Source organism: Nicotiana sylvestris, chromosome 9 (assembly GCF_000393655.2).
Source record: "Nicotiana sylvestris chromosome 9, ASM39365v2, whole genome shotgun sequence".
NCBI lineage: Eukaryota > Viridiplantae > Streptophyta > Magnoliopsida > Solanales > Solanaceae > Nicotiana > Nicotiana sylvestris.
The window spans coordinates 103,702,556-103,722,019 of record NC_091065.1 but is presented as its reverse complement, the minus strand read 5'-3'; positions in this window follow the sequence as shown (position 1 = coordinate 103,722,019).

Below are 19,464 nucleotides of genomic sequence, written 5' to 3'. Positions count from 1 at the left end.
AGTCTTTTTTTTATTTTATAATTTGATGACAGTATAAGGATCTTTTGACTTAATAGAGATTTTATTATTAAGTACATCGTATTAACAAATAAGATGACAATTGAAATTTATTCAAGCAATACGATCTAATATATTTAAACAAGCATGATCACAATTTAATTTAATTAAAGTTTTTAATATTGACTGTGTTTACCCTAAAAGTCGGATAACAATTAAACTTATAATGTGGTTTAAAGGATACTTGATTTTACCTAATACCAATTGATAAACGTGGAAATTAGCTGTAAAGATTAACAATGAGATAAAGCAAACTAGTCTTGAAACGTGATTCAACCCTCGAGCTTAAGTGCTCTCGAACTGATCGGTGCCCAAAATAGTTAAAAAGCAAACTGATGAACAAGAATATAAGCTCGAAAGTAATGTGTTGCTTTGTTATGCGAGAATGTAAGATGGTTACAAGATGATTAGGAACCTCTTTATATAGTAGAGGAATCCTATTTGTGGTACAATTCTAATTACGGAAGTAAATCACATGATTAACTAAATAATCGCCCTTGATTTGATCTGTTTTGAGATTTATGCCATGATCTCCGGCCAGTCAAGGATATCTCGTCTTTCCGTTATTGTGCTTTGCTCGATGTCTGCCTCATTTGGTCTTGATTGCTACTGGCCTCGATCTTTGATAAGTGCCTCGGTCCTCGAACTCAATGCCTTGTCCTCGTACCTCGGTCTAGTCCGTTGCGAGGCTGACCTTCGACGCAATTCCCTAGCCTCGATCAAATAGTAAAATCGAGCAGGCCTGGTTTTAACCGTATACAGATAGTCCCCTCTTTTCTTAGAGTGTAATGAGAAGAAACGAACTGAGCCTTCGATTTTGCACCTCGACCTGTCATGATGTCATCTTCATGACATAAGCGACGAGAGTGACTGAAACGTCCTCTCGGTTCGCATATCGAGGCACTAAATGCCTGTCAGTTGTTGTCCGCCATTATTGATTTTGAATCGTCGCCTTCTTCCTATAAATGTGCTTTCCTTCTCTTTTGTCCAAACTTTACTCTTAATCTCCGCCCTAATCTTCAAAGCTTTTCACTTCCTTCAAGCCCTTTTGTGTTGCATAATCTCTAGGTTTTGTTATCAACCTTCCCTCAAAACACCAAACCTCATTCTCTTTTTCCTTCTTTCAACTTGTAGAGATGGAAAAAACGTCTAAAAACGTTCCACAAAAGGAGGGTGCCTCTTCATCGCGACCGACCGGAGATAAAATGCCGGTGGAGCCGCGCCCCTAGGAATGCGTTCCCGAGGGGGTGTGTGATCTTACTTTCGACTTCAAAGTTGAGAAAACTTCATCTGTCCCTGGCCAGTGTGAGCCGTTATCGAGATACATATGCTCGATAACTGAGAGTGACCTTGAGCAGGTCAAGAAAGACTGTTATTGGGAGAAGAAAAAGGTGGTGATTTTGACTCCCGAGGAAGATATCACTACCCACGTGAAAGGGTTTCTAAGTGTTTACACTTACCCTTTCACGCTGGGCCCTGTCGATCCCGTCATCATCGACTTCTGCTACCAACACCAAATAACTCTAGGTCAGATCCATCCTTCCTTTTGGCGGATTGTCATTTTGTTCCGATTTTTCGCAAGCAAAAAAGAAAGGACGCCTTTTACCCTCGATTTGTCTCTTTCGAGGTGGGTTGATAAAGCTTCAGCGTCGGGCCACCAAGGTGTTGTTCTCGAGCATAGACGAGGACAAAGATCGAGGGTGGATGGGTCATTTTGCTCGAGTGAAGACTTCCGACCTAATTCCAGCCGAGAAGATGCCATTTTCCGAGAAATGGAATATGAAGCGTAAGTTCAATCCTTCCTTTAGCTTCTATTTACTGTTTTGTTTCATTTACTTCTCCTCATCGACATCCTTTTCTAGGATGTAGAGGTCTCTTGGATGCTTGGTGCAATTCCGAACCTCGAGAGCTGGATTCGGACCCTAGCAACTCCTCGTACGCTGAGTGCTCATGGCGCGATTTAGCAAGGGGCTGATGGGGGGCCAAAAATCACGGTAAGCCTTTTCTTTACGTATCTGATGGCCTTAAAATGTTTCCCTCTTATACTCACTTGATTTCATTTCATACAGGCCTGGGGAAAGACGTCGTCATGAGTCCCCCGTCTAGGGAGGAGGAGGTTTCGCCCCCAATCCTGAAGTCGTCGAAGGAAAAGAAAAGGAAAAGGGTCTCACCCTACGATACTCCAAGGCCCAAGAAGAGCAAGGCTCGCAGGTCGAAAAAGACACTGATATCCTTCCTGCTGATGTATTTCAGTGACTAAGGGAGGTGGAAAAGGAAAATAAAGATGCTAGCTTCGAGCTAGTATCTCAAACGAAGAGGAGCGTCGAGGCCCCGAAGGCCGCTGAGCCGGTGATGATCGAAGAGGTTCAGCCTCGGACCGAGGAGATCTCGGAAGATGGCCCGAGCAAAGTCCTTGAATCTTTGGAGGCTGAAGATGCCTCTCGCCGTGACGAGCAATCAGCGGATGTGCCTGAAGGGGCCGGTTTTGAGGCCCTTCGAAACGAAGAGAATGCCCCAAGTGACTTGCTTGGGGCAATAGATATTGGCGATTTGCCGCCTCTCCCCACATATTCCGAGGGGCAAATTCAGGAAGCCCATGCCATGGAGACCCCTAATATAGGAGCCCGGAAGGGGAGGACCTTTTCCGTGGTTGCTTCATGGGAGTCGAAGATGCTATCGACCTGGGTGATGCATCGGGTCTCTTCGATGAGGCTCAACGACTCCTGAGCTGGGTAAACCTCAGCTCCCTTTGTCAATATTACGCTTACTTTTATTTCTTCTTGTCTGATTTCCTTTCTTTCTTCATTGGCCTTGACACTTCATCGGGAAGCATTTTCTAAATCCTGGGTACAGCAGAGCCGGTGCGAGGCCGATCTTAAAAGGCTCATGGAGGAGAGAGATGCCCTCAAACTTCTCAGTGGGCAAAAGAAAGAGGAGATCAAGGACCTCCGAGCCGAATTGGCCACATCTCATAAGAGCAGACCTGATTGAGTAGGTAATGAAAATTTTTGGAAGCTCGATATATCAATTCGAGAACGACGACTAATACTTTAATCTTGCAGGTTCAGCAGAAGGCCGAGAAGATCAAGCAGCTTCGTGAGGAGGCCAACATGATGAAGGCGGAGAGTTTGGGGTGAAAGTAAAACATGGACCACCTTGCCTCTGAGAAAGATATTGCTCGAGCCCAACTGTCATCGGACCTACGTCAACTCCAAAGCATGAAGGAGGAAAGGTCGGCCCCAACTAAGACAATTGAGGAGCTCGAGGCTCAGTTGGCCGCCGAGCTTGCAAAGGCCACATCTGAGGCAGAAAAGGTAAAGGCTGACGCGGAGGCGATCGCGCCCGTCTACCGAGCTGATGCTGAAGCTGCTCAAGTTCGAGCAAAGGAAGTGGCTGACACTGCTCAGACTCGATCATACTAGGATGTCGAGCATGCCAAGTACAAGTCTCGAAGAGAGACTCTCAAGGAGATTCGTGGCTTTAACCTTGTTGTCGATATCGAGAACGCGAAAGTACTCGAGGCCGAAGCCAAAACGTTGCTCTCTTATGACGATGATTCTGGGAGCACGAGCGGATCCGAGAGTGGAGGGGATTCTGATGATGAAGACGCAGCTCCCGAAGAAAATTAGGCACTTATGATTTCCTTTCCTTTTTTTTTTGAATTTTTTGTGTAGGATCCTGACCGATCCATGTAAATATTTTCATATATATATATATATATAACGTTTCCTTTCTTATCTCGACTTTTGCCTTGTGAAAATTCTGATTTGTGTCACGAACCGAATTTTCCACTGTCGGAACCGTGATGACACCTAACATTGAACCCGCTAGGCAAGCCAACGTTACTAATTACTTTACCCCTTTTTACTTTATCCTTAACAATTTATGAGTTATCATAAGAAAATTAGCGGAATAAATGCGGAAAAATAGAATTTAACAAATTATCTTAATACAAATACGAAATCCATAATAAAACTTCACCCAGAACTAGTGCCATAATTTCACAGACTGTCTACGAATACTACAAATAGTAGTCTGAACAAAGAAATACAAATCTATCTCAGAAATAGATAAAACAGAAAAGAAGCAGGATAGAAGGGGACGCCAAGGCCTGCGGACGTCTGCAAGACTACCTCGGGTCTCCACTGGACTAAAGGAAGCAACCTCGAACTACGGTCTGTATGGTCCAATATCGGGATCTGCACAAAAGTACAGAGTGTAGCATCAGTACAACCGACCCTATGTACTGGTAAGTGTCGAGCCTAACCTCGGCGAAGTAGTGACGAGGCTAGGACACGACCAACATCATAAACCTGTGCAGTTAAACAATATCTAACAAAATAACAATAATAGAAACTATCAGAAATTTACGGGAAGGGGCAACATGCTATGAGGGATACCAGAATAAGGAAACACAGAAATAACAGAAATGAAACAATTAAGGCACTTGAACCAATAACAACAAATAATCACAGCAACAGAAAATAAATGCACGGCATCACCCTTCGTGTTTTTACTCTCAATCCTCAATATGCAATCAATAATGGAAATGTGCACGGCATCACCCTTCGTGCTTTATCACTCTTCCTCACCATGTGAATAATATGAATGTGCACGGCATCACCCGTCGTGCTTTATCTCTCTTCCTCACCATATGCATCAATATAAATGTAAATGTGCACGACATCACCCTTCGTACTTTATCACTCTTTCCTCACCATATACATAAGTATGAATGTGCACGGCATAACCCTTCATGCTTTATCACTCTTTCCTCACCCACACAGTAGAAACAATAACATCCCGGCAAGGGAATCAACAATAGAAACAAATATATCCCTGCAAGGGAATCAGCTATAACCAATCTCGTTCCAATAGTTATCTTCACAAAATGAATCTCAACTTGAGCCAATACTCAACAATGGTCAAATACCAAGAAAATATCATAAGTTTGGTTCAACATGGATAATCATCAATTTAAGCATGGATAATACCTAATAAGAATCACAACAGTCATAGTATAAGACTCACGGGCATGCTCGACACCAACGTATAGATACTCGTCACCACACCTATACATCGTACACAATACTAACACGTAGCAAATAAGACACAACACCTATTCCCTCAAGCTAAAGTTAGGCCAAACACTTACCTCGATTCCACGGCCAAAAATCAAACCTCAAATGTCGCTTTCCCTCTAGACTTCACCTCCAATTCACATGTATCTAGTCATAATTAACTTAATGACATCAATAAATGCTGAAGAACTCAAAACCAATGCCTAATTATAGTTTTCTCAACATTTTTCCAAAAAGTCAAAAATTGATTCCGGACCCGCTTGGTCAAAACGGGAAGTTCAGACCAAAACTTGCTTACCCATTCACCTCGATCTCGGATATGCAATTGGTTTTGGAATCCGACCTCAATTTGAATTTTAAATCCCCAAATTTCAAAATTCCCAAATTTCACCCAAAAACACCCAATTTCCCATGAAAATCCCTAGATTTTGTGATGAAATCTTGTAAAAAGATGAAGTAGATTGAAAGAAATGAGTTAGAAATTGTTTACCTATGATTCGGGGAAGAACTTTTCTTTGAAAAATCGCCTATGGGAGCTTAGGGTTTGAAAATTTGAAAGAATGAGCTGAAATCCCGTCAAAACCTGTTTTTGAGCAGTTGCAGGTATCACATTTGCGATCACAGGTTCGAAAATACAAACTCGCAAATGCAAAGATTGGCCTGACCTGCTGCCTTCGCAAATGCGAACCAGTGTTCGCAATTGCGGCCTCTGCTCTTATTGCATTTGCGACTCTGAACTTCGCAAATGCGAAGGTCCCCTGCCCAGCCCAATCATCGCAAATGCGATGGTCCTTCGCAATTGCGGTGCTCGCATTTGCGAGCCAGGCTTCGCACAGACCTGCAATACACCAACAATTTTTCCTAATTTTAAAACACTCTGCGGCCTATCCAAAGCTCACCCGAGCCCTCGGGGCTCCAAACCAAACATGCGTACAAGTCTAAAAACATCATATGGACTTGCTCATGCGATCAAATCGCCCAAATAGCATCTTAAACAATAAATTTAGTATCAAAATCAATGAAAATCTCAAGAACTCTTAAAGTTACCATTTTCACAACCGAGGGTCCGAATCACGCCATATGAATTCCGTTTCTTACCAAATTTTACAGACATAACTTATATACCATATTAAACCTGTACCGGGATCCAGAACCAAAATATGGGCCCGATATCATCGAATTCAAACATTATTCAATTTCTAAACTCCTTATATTTTTCAGTTAAACAATTTTCTTCAAAAATTCATTTCTCGGGCTAAGGACCTCGGAATTCAATTCCGGGCATATGCCCAAGTCCCATATTTTTCTACGGACCCTCCAGAACTGTCAAATCATGGGTTCGGGTCCATTTATCCAAAATGTTGACTGAAGTCAACTTAAATTCAATTTTAAAGGCAAAATTAGCATTTTTATCAAATTTTTCACATAAAAGCTTTCCGGATATACGCCTAGACTGCGCATGCAACTCGAGGTGAGATAAAAGGAGGTTTTTAAAGCCTCAAAACTCAGATTTAACTTCTAAAATAAGAGATGACCTTTTGGGGTCATCATAATTTGCTTTTTGCCATATGACAATTTCGATACACTTTATACCTTGTGAGAATTTTGACTCACTTCGTGCCTTACGAAAATTTTGTTTGTGAATTCGAAACTTAGGCAACTTGATCGAAGTCAGACTAATATAGTCTCTAAAATCCAGTGAGTGTTTGTTAGAACTCGAAGTTGAAAACCCTTAGGTTTCAAATGAGTGAGGGTGGATTCTCGAACTCAAAAAATATAATGGGCCTTAGGCTCTTGAATTGGGCCGATATGACCTCAAAAGAGTGGCTTTTTCCCATTTCGGCTTAAAAAGTTTAATCGTATAAAAATTTATCATGCCTTAGCATGAAGTAAGTCTGCACCCGTTGGGTTTTTTCGGGGTTTAGTGTTATCGAAACCCTTTGCTTTTTTGTGCCTTAGCATAATTTTATTCAGTGCTAAATTGTTTGAAGGTTTGAACAGTTCGATACCGCTTAGGGTTCTTCGGGGGCTTGACATTGTCAAAACCCTTTGGTTATTTTGCCGAGGGTAGCCTTTTTAACCGGTTTAATAAAGTATTCGAAGGCCTATTTTCATTACGGAATTCGGACGTCTCTGAACTATGTTAGTTTGGTCGTAGCCTTAGGATTTGCCTCTTGGGCTTATTTCTTCAATTATACTTCAAACTTGTTCGAAGTATCAGTCCCCGAGTGGGGCGGCCTTGGCCTTAAGAATCGAGGATTGCCTTTTTAAGGTCTTATCGTCTCGAAGTTTAATAATTCGAGCACGTTGATTTTTGGACGCTAGTCCCGGAGTATGGGGTTGATTGCTTGAGCTTTTAGTTGTGATCGTCACTTGAATCAGTTTTCGCAATAGATCATAAGTGTGAAATTGTAAAGTAGAAATTTCACTAAGGCATGGAACATCTGATAAGGAAAAAATACTTCTTTCAATAGATCATTTATGCGTACATGTTTTGCCATTAGGGCTCGAGTAATCTACACGGGCATGGTTCATTTAACCATTTGGCCCTTTACAAAATTTACCTATCGAGACCCTGTTGACACAAAGTATTTTCTTTAAAAACATAACATCCGAGGGTGATGCCCCCAGTATTCGAGGTTGATTGTAAAGAAGCCTCGGATACTTTTGAATTGCTCTAAGTTAGCACGAACAATGATTGCCTCATTAAAAACCTTGCCAGAAAAAACCCATTTGGGATAAAAACCAACGAAGGGAAAAAGAGTGCAACGCGTGCTTTTAGACTTAAGGACTTCGTGTTTGGAGAGAATCTCGATGCCTTCAATCGAACACCTGCAACAAGTTAGTATAAAACACAAATAAAAAGGGAGAAGGTCATATCTTAGCAATAATATCATTTGAGGAGTGATATGTTCCAATTATTTGGCAACTGTTCGCTGTTCATCGTGCCAAGTTTGTAAGATCCCTTTTATGATATTGAGGACCCGATACGGTCCTTCCCAATTTAGGCTGAGTTTTCCTTCATTTGGGTCTCGAGTATTAAGGGTGACTTTTCTCAGAACCATGTCCCCGACTCGAAAGTGGCGAAGATTGGCTCTTCGATTGTAATACCTTTTGATGCGCTGCTTTTGTGTGGCCATTCGGATGAGGGCGGCTTCCCATTTTTCATCTAGCAATTCGAGGCTTGTATTCATAGCCTCGTGATTTGACTCTTTCGTTGTGTATCATAACCTGATGCTAGGTTCCCCAACCTCGACCGGGATTAGAGCTTCGGCACCATATACTAAGGAGAACGGTGTTGCCCCTGTACTGGATTTTGTCATTGTTCGATACGCCCAAAGGACTTCAGGCAAAATTTCTCTTTATTTTCCCTTAGCATCGTTCAACCTTTTCTTTAGATTCTGAATGATGGTCTTGTTTGTCGATTCAGCCTGTCCGTTACCACTAGGATGATATGGCATCGACAAGATACTCTTTATTTGTGATCATCGGGGAACTTTGTTATTTTGCTGCCTGTCACACCTGTCACACCTCCTTTTTCCGGCACCGCGAGGTGCGTAGGGAGTTTTTTCCAATTAAAGGACAGTCGAAACGGGATTGGTTTAATTATTTCAGAGTCGCCACTTGAGAGATTTAGGGTGTCCCAAGTCACCAATTTTAATCCCGAATCGAGGAAAAGAATGACTCTATATTACAGTCTGCATACCAGAAATCCGGATAAGGAATTCTGTTAACCCGGGAGAAGGTGTTAGGCATTCCCGAGTTCCGTGGTTCTAGCACGGTCGCTCAACTGTTATATTCGGCTTATTTATCTGATTTTTAATACAATTATGAACCATGTGCAAATTTTATCTTTTACCGCCTTATTATTATAATTATTATTTTTTAGGAATATGAACATCGCTTAAAACATATCTTTGGATTGTGTCACATGAAATGCACCCACAATACGAAACATATTTTATTTGATGTTTTAGGATTTAGATTTGGGTCGCATGAAATGCGCATCCGAGTTTAAGAAGGTAAAATTAATTAAATCGCGCCTAAAGAGTTTAACGCGTCATTATCTTTGGGGAAGGAAGTGAAATTCACTAAACAATCCATCCCAAATTCTAAGTAATTTTTTTTAATAATTAAATAAATAAATGAGATTGGAGAATCCTATACACTTGTATTATTTACATCTATTTATTTTTAGCGAAATCCTTTAATAATATCCTTTAATGACTACCTTTTTATTATTACTAAGTTTTTTTTTATAAATATAAAATCAATATCTACATTCTTGAAAATGACATATTAAATAGAAGAAAAAAAAACAAATATTAGCAGAAAGTAATAAAATTATAATCATAGATACAACATGGAATTATCGAAAAGTAAAAAATAAAAATAAAAAAAACTAATTATCCCATAGTTGGATTAAAATTCAAATTATTAGTAAGACTTAAGCTTATTGAAACTAATTATTTACAAATACTGAAAATTGAAAGAAATAAAAATAAAAACTTGAGTACTAAATCATATTTCTAAAAAATTAAACAATTTAACATTAATTAACTTTGTTTTAATTCATCATGTCCTAATACTTGTTTGCAAACTAATTCATGTTATAACTGAAATTGACTACATGATTCGGATTAACTTATCGTTGACGAAAAACCTTATGAATAAGGAACTTAGTTAATTTTTGCCAAACTGATTCAATAACGCCATTTTTACGTTATTTCTTCTATTTTTTTTATTTAAACAATTTTAATTAATAATCAGGTTTAAATATATTTCCTAATAATCTGGTAAAGACGTTATTTAATATGTCGCTATAATATGCCTAGTTATGCCGATGACAGTGATTTACGGAATAATAATACATGAATAACCTAAATACAATACAAAAAATTAAATTAAACTAAATTAAAAATTTAACACTCCATTCTTCATTTCAGCTTACAAAATGCCAAAATTACAGTTGTGTACCTGATATTGTCAATATAAGAAGAAGAAAGTCAGCAACGTAATACGTAACACAGCAACAGCAACAATAACCAGCAATAACCAGTCAACGAAAATCCCAGTGACAGCTTTGAAAAATTCAAAATAAAATCCAGGAATGCCGAAAATAACGGACAGAAACCAAGGGAAATTTTCAGATTTTTGAAAGGCTAGTTAATCTTCAACCCTTAATTTCTACACCTGTATACCAGAATATTTATCAGGTGTGTACTACTTTCTCTTCTAATTTTCAATTTTTTTCTTTGTATGTTTTTCTTTTCTTCAGAGTTTCAATTTTTTTTTCGGATAAATGTTCAGCTTTTTTTCAATCTCTCTTTTTTTTCTGTCCTTGTTCTTTTCATTTGTCTTCAAGACTTCCCATATATATAATCCCATCCCATAAATCTTTTAATCAATTAAATCAATACTTTTTCTCTACCCAACCCATTATCTTTCCACTCATCCCCATTACATTAAATAAACATATCACACCACCCCATTATATTTTGTCCCCCATGCTTTATTTAAAATAATGCAAGATTCCCCTTTAATTTAAATCTTGTCCCCCTTTATATTAAATAATCATATCACAACCCACCCCATTTCATTTTGTCCCCCATGCTTCAAATAAACAATTTCAAAATGTACAATTCCTAAACTACCCCTTCCGACCTTACTGAAATTACCAAACTACCCCTAAACGTACTACAAATTTACCAAACTACCCATCAGCTATAACACATCAATTAATCAAACTTAACCAAAATATAGACAATATGATCAATTTCTAACAATGTTCAAACAACAATATGAACATGGATGAACATCATAACAACAATATCACATGAACACGATTTTAACAACATTTCAACAACAAATCACATGAACACGAATTGAACAACAAAGAACAACTAAAATTTGATTGAACAATATTTTAGCAACAAACAATCCTATTTTCGGATTCAACAACAACAACAATCAAAGTATGAAGATTTCTAAATTCAATCATATTGAACTTAAAATCAACTCTAACAACATTACAACAAACAATTCTTATATTAAACTTAAAACAAGATTATGAGAACAATTCAAGCAATAATAATAAATGGTAAACAAGAAATCAAACTATACAAAATTCGGATTCAAGATCATCCAAACAAAGTATGAACATGAATGAATCTATTTTAAGACAACAAACATGACGGATTAAACGATTAAAACAATATATTCCTTTAATACAACTAAATTCTTTAAACAAATAACAAGATCGACGAAGAAACAATTATGAACTTAAACTTGAACTTAACAATATTAACAATTTCTAACAATACATAAACACATGAAACAAATTGAAGAAATAGTTGATTAAATTTCAATTTGAATCTAACAAACATCAAACTAACAAATACTTACTTAAACAATAATACAAACATGAAATAAACATGAAAACAACTAATTAAACTTCTATTTTGAAATCTGAAAATTAATTTAACAAACAACATGAACACAATAGAAAATTATTTCAAAGATGAACAACGAACAAAACAAGGATTAAATCATTTAACGATTTTGGATCCGGAAAATATCAAACAAAATATGAACAAAAATAAAACTCAAAAACAACTAACCGGAGATGAATCAACGACGAACTTTGATTGTAAACAAATCTGTCCAAGCCTCGACCAAAGCTCGAACGAAGGACGACGAAGACGAAGAAGAAGTAGAAGCAGCGGCGGAGGAAGGAGGAGCAGCGGCAGCGTCGCGGATAGCCATGGCTGCTCGTCGCAGCTGGACACGGGCAGCAGCTGGTCGTCTACTGCTGCTGCGTTCAGCAGCTTATGGAGAAAATGGAGCAGCAATTCGGGAAGCCATGGAGGACGCAGAGGCAGCAAGAAAAAGCAACAAACATGGCGATGGGTTGACGACGAAGACGCAGCCATGGACGTGCCTTTTGAGCTTGACATGGAGAAGATGGGCTTCTTGGTGGTGTGTGCGCTTGTGTCGAAGGAGATTAAGCTTCTGGAGCTTAGCCATGGCAGCCATGGATGTGTGTTTTAGAGTTTTGAGAAGAAAGAAGAAAAGAAGAAGAAGAATGATGGGGGGGGCGGATGACTTAGGTCATTTTTAGGGTTTTTGGTTTTTTTTTTTTGTTTTGTTTTGTTTTGTGTCTTTGAAATGCAAGATAGGGGTATTGGGTCTTTTGGGTTATGGACTGGGTCGACCCAGTTCGAAATGGACTGGGTCGTAGGGAAGATTGGGCCATTTTTTGGGCCTATGTCTTGAAATTGAAGAAGAGGCCTAATTCCGACTTTCTTTATATTTTCGCTCTCTTTTCTTCTTTTATTTTTTCTAAAACTAAATTATAAAAATACTTAAACTATTATTAAGAACTAAATTAAGTTATAAAAGCGCAAATTAACTCTCAATAACAATTAACGCACAATTAAGTATTAAATAAGCATAAAATTGTATATTTGGACATTAAATGCTAAAAATGCAAATGATGCCTATTTTTGTAATTTTAATTTTTGTAAAACAAATTTAATCACTTACAATTGTAGAATTAAATCCTATATGCAAAATGCGACATATTTTTGTATTATTTATTAATTTAGCAAATAAACATGCACATACAAATACAAATAATTATTCAAAATGTCACAAAATATCACAAAATGGCACACCAAGAAAAATCATTTTATTTTTTGAATTTTTTGGGAGTAATTCTCATATAGGGCAAAAATCACGTGCTTACAGCTGCCCCTCTTTGCCCGGATACACGAAGGGTTTTCGTGCAAAGATAAAGCGAGCGATTTTTTGCCCATCCGAGTACTCCGTGTGAAGCATTTTTTGAAAAAGATTTGACCGAACCTTTGCTTCAAAGGTTTCCTACATATCCTGGGCTAAACAGGAATCAGGTCAATGTAGTTCGGGAAGTCTTGGTAGCTGGGACTACCATGGGACTGCAAAGTTACTGCTGTTGCATGCTACTTTTACTGTTTGCTGACCTCCTTATTACACCATCCTAAAAACAAAATAAGAAGCTAGACTAAGCTAGAAATTACAGAATCTTATCTGTTTTCCCCCTTGCTCTGGTTGCCTTGCTTTTTGTCGGTTTGTATTTCCTCTGGTGCCTTTTTACCAAGACTTCTGGCCCTTGGTTTTTTTTTTTAATATCAGTTTTCGTCATTTTGTTCGGTCCGCTGGGGACATGGCTTTCTTCATTAAGCTTTTTTGCGGTTCCTCGGGGGACACGATTATCTTCATCAGATTCATCAAGACACGTCTTTTCTTTCTTTTGACTCATGCGCTTGAATTTGCGCTGGGACTTCTTGTTGCCACCTTCTGCCTTCTGGTGTTGGGATTTTATCGTTTCCTGCTGGGGATTCTTGTTGTAACCTTTACCTTCCGGTGGGGTTATTGACTTCAAAATCTGTAGTATAAGACTGAAAAGTATTCCTCTCGTTATACAGGTGGGTGCTTGGAAATGGAAAAATGAAATGTATGCCCGCATTATACTGGTGGGCGACCTGGAAATGGAAAACTGAAATGTATGCCCGCATTATACTGGTGGGCGACCTAGAATTATGGAATGAACAGACAAAATGTATTCCCTCATTATACTAGTGGGCGACCTAGAACTGAAATGTATTCCCGCAATTTACTGGTGGGCGACCTAGAACTTAAATGTATTCCCGCATTTTATTGGTGGGCGACCTAGAACTTAAATGTATTCCCGCATTTTACTGGTGGGCGACCTAGAACTGAAAGTATTCCCGCATTTTACTGGTGGGCGACCTAGAACTGAAATGTATTCCCGCATTATACTGGTGGGCGACCTAGAACTGAAATGTATTCCCGCATTATACTGGTGGGCGACCTAGAACTTAAATGTATTCCCGCATTTTACTGGTGGGCAACCTAGAACTGAAATGTATTCCCGCATTATACTGGTGGGCGACCTAGAACTGAAATGTATTCCCGCATTTTACTGGTGGGCAACCTAGAACTGAAATGTATTCCCGCATTATACTGGTGGGCGACCTAGAACTGAAATGTATTCCCGCATTATACTGGTGGGCGACCTAGAACTGAAATGTATTCCCGCATTATACTGGTGGGCGACCTAGAACTTAAATGTATTCCCGCATTTTACTGGTGGGTGACCTAGAACTGAAATGTATTCCCGCATTATACTGGTGGGCGACCTAGAACTTAAATGTATTCCCGCATTTTACTGGTGGGCAACCTAGAACTGAAATGTATTCCCGCATTATACTGGTGGGCGACCTAGAACTGAAATGTATTCCCGCATTATACTGGTGGGCGACCTAGAACTTAAATGTATTCCCGCATTTTACTGGTGGGCAACCTAGAACTTAAATGTATTCCCGCATTTTACTGGTGGGCAACCTAGAACTGAAATGTATTCCCGCATTATACTGGTGGGCGACCTAGAACTGAAATGTATTCCCGCATTATACTGGTGGGCGACCTAGAACTTAAATGTATTCCCGCATTTTACTGGTGGGCAACCTAGAACTGAAATGTATTCCCGCATTATACTGGTGGGCGACCTAGAGCATGAAATGAAAACATAAATGCATACCCGCATTATACTGGTGGGTGACCTAGAACTGAAATGTATTCCCGCATTATACTGGTGGGCGACCTAGAACTGAAATGTATTCCCGCATTATACTGGTGGGCGACCTAGAACTTAAATGTATTCCCGCATTTTATTGGTGGGCGACCTAGAACTTAAATGTATTCCCGCATTTTACTGGTGGGCGACCTAGAACTGAAAGTATTCCCGCATTTTACTGGTGGGCGACCTAGAACTGAAATGTATTCCCGCATTATACTGGTGGGCGACCTAGAACTGAAATGTATTCCCGCATTATACTGGTGGGCGACCTAGAACTTAAATGTATTCCCGCATTTTACTGGTGGGCAACCTAGAACTGAAATGTATTCCCGCATTATACTGGTGGGCGACCTAGAACTGAAATGTATTCCCGCATTTTACTGGTGGGCGACCTAGAACTGAAATGTATTCCCGCATTATACTGGTGGGCAACCTAGAACTGAAATGTATTCCCGCATTATACTGGTGGGCGACCTAGAACTGAAATGTATTCCCGCATTATACTGGTGGGCGACCTAGAACTGAAATGTATTCCCGCATTATACTGGTGGGCGACCTAGAACTTAAATGTATTCCCGCATTATACTGGTGGGCGACCTAGAACTGAAATGTATTCCCGCATTTTACTGGTGGGCAACCTAGAACTGAAATGTATTCCCGCATTATACTGGTGGGCGACCTAGAACTGAAATGTATTCCCGCATTATACTGGTGGGCGACCTAGAACTTAAATGTATTCCCGCATTTTACTGGTGGGCAACCTAGAACTTAAATGTATTCCCGCATTTTACTGGTGGGCAACCTAGAACTGAAATGTATTCCCGCATTATACTGGTGGGCGACCTAGAACTGAAATGTATTCCCGCATTATACTGGTGGGCGACCTAGAACTTAAATGTATTCCCGCATTTTACTGGTGGGCAACCTAGAACTGAAATGTATTCCCGCATTATACTGGTGGGCGACCTAGAGCATGAAATGAAAACATAAATGCATACCCGCATTATACTGGTGGGTGACCTAGAACATGAAGTGAAAAGACAGAAATGTATTCCCGCATTATACTGGTGGGCGCCTAATTGGTAAAGAATAATTTGAATTTGTTTCCTTGATTCTCCGAGAAAATTTCCACTTGTGGCAGAAAATTTTATGCCCCAATTCTGGCGATCTTTCTTATGGCGTATTTTTAGGCCATCATCAACACTTTATTTTCCTGTTCAAATCAAAGAAAATTTAGTTAGTTTTTTTTTTTTTTTTTTTTTGAAATATGGCGAATGGTCATGTCACTCCTGATGGGGATGATTGTTCCCTTTCCCTTATTCTTGTTCGGCGTTCTCAAAACTTGTTGGGGATGATGTTATTTGCTGGGGATAACATTCTGCTGGGGATGGTTTTTCCATTTATCCCTTCACCATTTTGTATCTCAAAAATTTCTGGAGGTTATTTTGCCGAAGATGAATTTTCCCTTCTTCCCTTCCCCTTCTGTGTTGCCCGACCACCTCGTAGCTTGGTCGATATTCGGTCGGAGTACTCTGGGGATCGTCTTGGAACTAGGCTTACAATTTCCTCAACCTTTTTTTTTTTTTTTTTCGGCTCTTCCCCGTACTTTCCTTGCCATTTTAGGACAATATTATTCGGCCTAGCAACCAACGTCTTTTGCCTTATTGCCTTGTCTCTTGCCTGCCCTTTTCACTTTTTATGTTGTACCATTTTGGCAACTGGTAGTAAGCTCTGAAAGACCTTCCTTAAAACATAAATTTCTAGAAAAATTCTTTTAAACAACAGAAATGAAAAGATAGAAAAATGAGAAAATCTTTCTGAACAAAAAAATGAACTTATCTGGGTGATACAACCGATTCCAATGATCATGTTGTGCATTCCGGATTAATCAACCCAGTCTATTTGTGTCGATCAAACTTTCTGATGTCTTCACTTGCTGGGGATAAATAGGTGCCCAATTCTTTCGCAAAATACGGATCTTTTCCGTCAATCTATCTTGTCGCCTTATAGTGCCCTTCGCGGGGTTTTCACTAACAAGGCTCTCTCATTTCTCACAACTCCCGTCGCCTTATGGTGCCTGTGAAGGTTTTCACCGATAAGACTCTCTCATTTTGTATTTCTCAGCTTACGTCGCCTTATGGCGCCTGTGAAGGTTTTCGCCGATAAGACTCTCTCATCTTATTTTCTCAGCTTGGGATTGGAGTGTTGCCGATAAGATTTATCTCTGCCGGGAATTCTTTTGGCTATAAATTCTTTCAATTCATGATCCTCATTCAGTCAGGGACCGATGTTTTATTCTTGGTTTTCATTTGCCTATCTTAACACCTCTCGGATACTGATCGGGAGGTCTTTTTTGGATATCAATATAGGTTTTAGAAGAAAAGGATATAAAATTCAAAATAACTTTGATGGGTAAAGTATTACAACTCTTGGAATCAAATTCCTTTTTTTTCTTTTTTTTCAAAATTTAGAAACATAATTTCTGCCCCAGTTTTCTTACTTGGGGATTTTTCTTTTGATTTTTTTATTTTTTATTTTTTATTTTATTACCTTATGACCGAGCCGTGAGGCGCCTACGTATCCTCTTTGAGGAATCAGGTCGAACGTAGTTCACTGACTCCTTTGTTTTCTTGCGACCTTCAAAAAGTTTTTTTTTCATACATTTTTTCATTAATGATTCCAAGAGAGGGGTATAAAAAGATAAGTATGGCTCAAAGGGGTAAAGCAAAGGTTAAAAGTGTTTGGATAGAATAAAGAATTGCCTCCGTCATTTCATTATCCGATAAGCACTAAGTATAAACAAACAAATAAACAACAAAAGAAATTACACATAATATCTTTTGACTGCATCAGAATTGATAGCCATGTCGACGCATCTTCCTTCAACATCCGTCAGACGTAAAGCGCCATTGGATAATACTCTGGTCACAATATACGGCCCTTGCCAATTCGGGGCGAACTTGCCTTTTGCCTCAATCTGATGTGGGAGGATCCGTTTCAATACTTGTTGCCCTACTTCAAATTTTCTGGGGCGCACCTTCTTATTGTATGCTCTTGCCATTCTCTTTTGATACAACTGGCCATGACATACTGCTGCCAATCTTTTTTCATCCATTAAACTCAGCTGCTCTAGTCGGGTTTTGACCCATTCATCATCGTCAATCCCGGCCTCAGCGATAATTCGAAGGGAAGGAATTTCAACTTCTGCTGGTATTACTGCTTCGGTTCCGTATACCAACAAATAAGGAGTCGCACCTATTGAAGTACGAACAGTAGTGCGGTATCCTAACAACGCAAATGGTAGCTTTTCATGCCATTGTCTGGATCCTTCAATCATTTTCCTCAATATCTTCTTTATATTTTTGTTGGCTGCCTCAACTGCTCCATTCGCCTTGGGCCGATACGGAGTGGAATTACGGTGTGTAATCTTAAACTGTTCACATACTTCTCTCATCAAGTTGCTGTTAAGATTAGCACCATTGTCCGTGATTATTATATTTGGGATCCCAAATCTACAAATGATATGGGAATGGACGAAATCCACCACTGCCTTCTTGGTTACAGACTTAAAAGTTTTGGCTTCAACCCACTTAGTGAAATAATCGATGGCTACCAGAATGAACCTGTGACCGTTCGAAGCTGCCGGCTCGATAGGCCCAATGACATCCATGCCCCATGCTACAAATGGCCATGGTGCGGACATTGTGTGCAATTCCATTGGTGGAGAATGAATCAGATCTCCGTGTATCTGACACTGATGGCATTTTCGTACGAAACTGATACAATCATGCTCCATAGTGAGCCAATAATATCCCGCTCGCAGAATCTTCTTTGCCAACACATATCCGCTCATATGGGGCCCACAGACTCCAGCATGTACCTCTGTCATCACTATCGTGGCTTGACCTGCATCAATACATCTCAGCAATCCCAGATCTGGGGTTCTTTTGTACAACATTCCTCCACTGAGGAAAAATCCATTTGCCAGTCGTCGAATGGCTCTCTTTTGATCTCCGGTTGCCTGCTCCGGGTATATCCCCATCCTGAGGTATTCCTTGATATCATAAAACCATGGCTCGCCATCCATTTCTTCTTCTATTATGTTGCAGTAGGCATGCTGATCACGAACCTGAATATACAATGGGTCAACATGGATTTTGTCTGGATGGTGCAACATCGATGCTAAAGTGGCCAAAGCATCGGCAACCTCATTGTGAACTCTCGGGATGTGTCTGAACTCCACTGATCGAAATCGCTTGCTCAAATCGTGCAAACATTGTCGATATGGTATAAGCTTCAAATCCCGTGTTTCCCATTCACCCTGGATCTGATGTACTAGGAGGTCCGAGTCTCCCAAGACCAAGACGTCCTGAACATCCATGTCTGCAGCCAATCGTAGGCCCAAAATACATGCCTCATATTCAGCCATGTTGTTGGTACAATAGAAACGTAGCTGAGCTGTAACAGGATAGTGATGTCCTGTTTCTGAAATAAGTACTGCTCCTACTCCAACTCCTTTTGCATTAGCAGCCCCGTCAAAGAAAAGCTTCCACCCTGGTTCCTCATTCAGTTCTAACTCCTCTATATGTATCACTTCTTCATCTGGAAAATACGTCCTCAAAGGCTCGTATTCTTCATCAATAGGATTCTCAGCCAAGTGATCGGCCAATGCTTGAGCTTTCATGG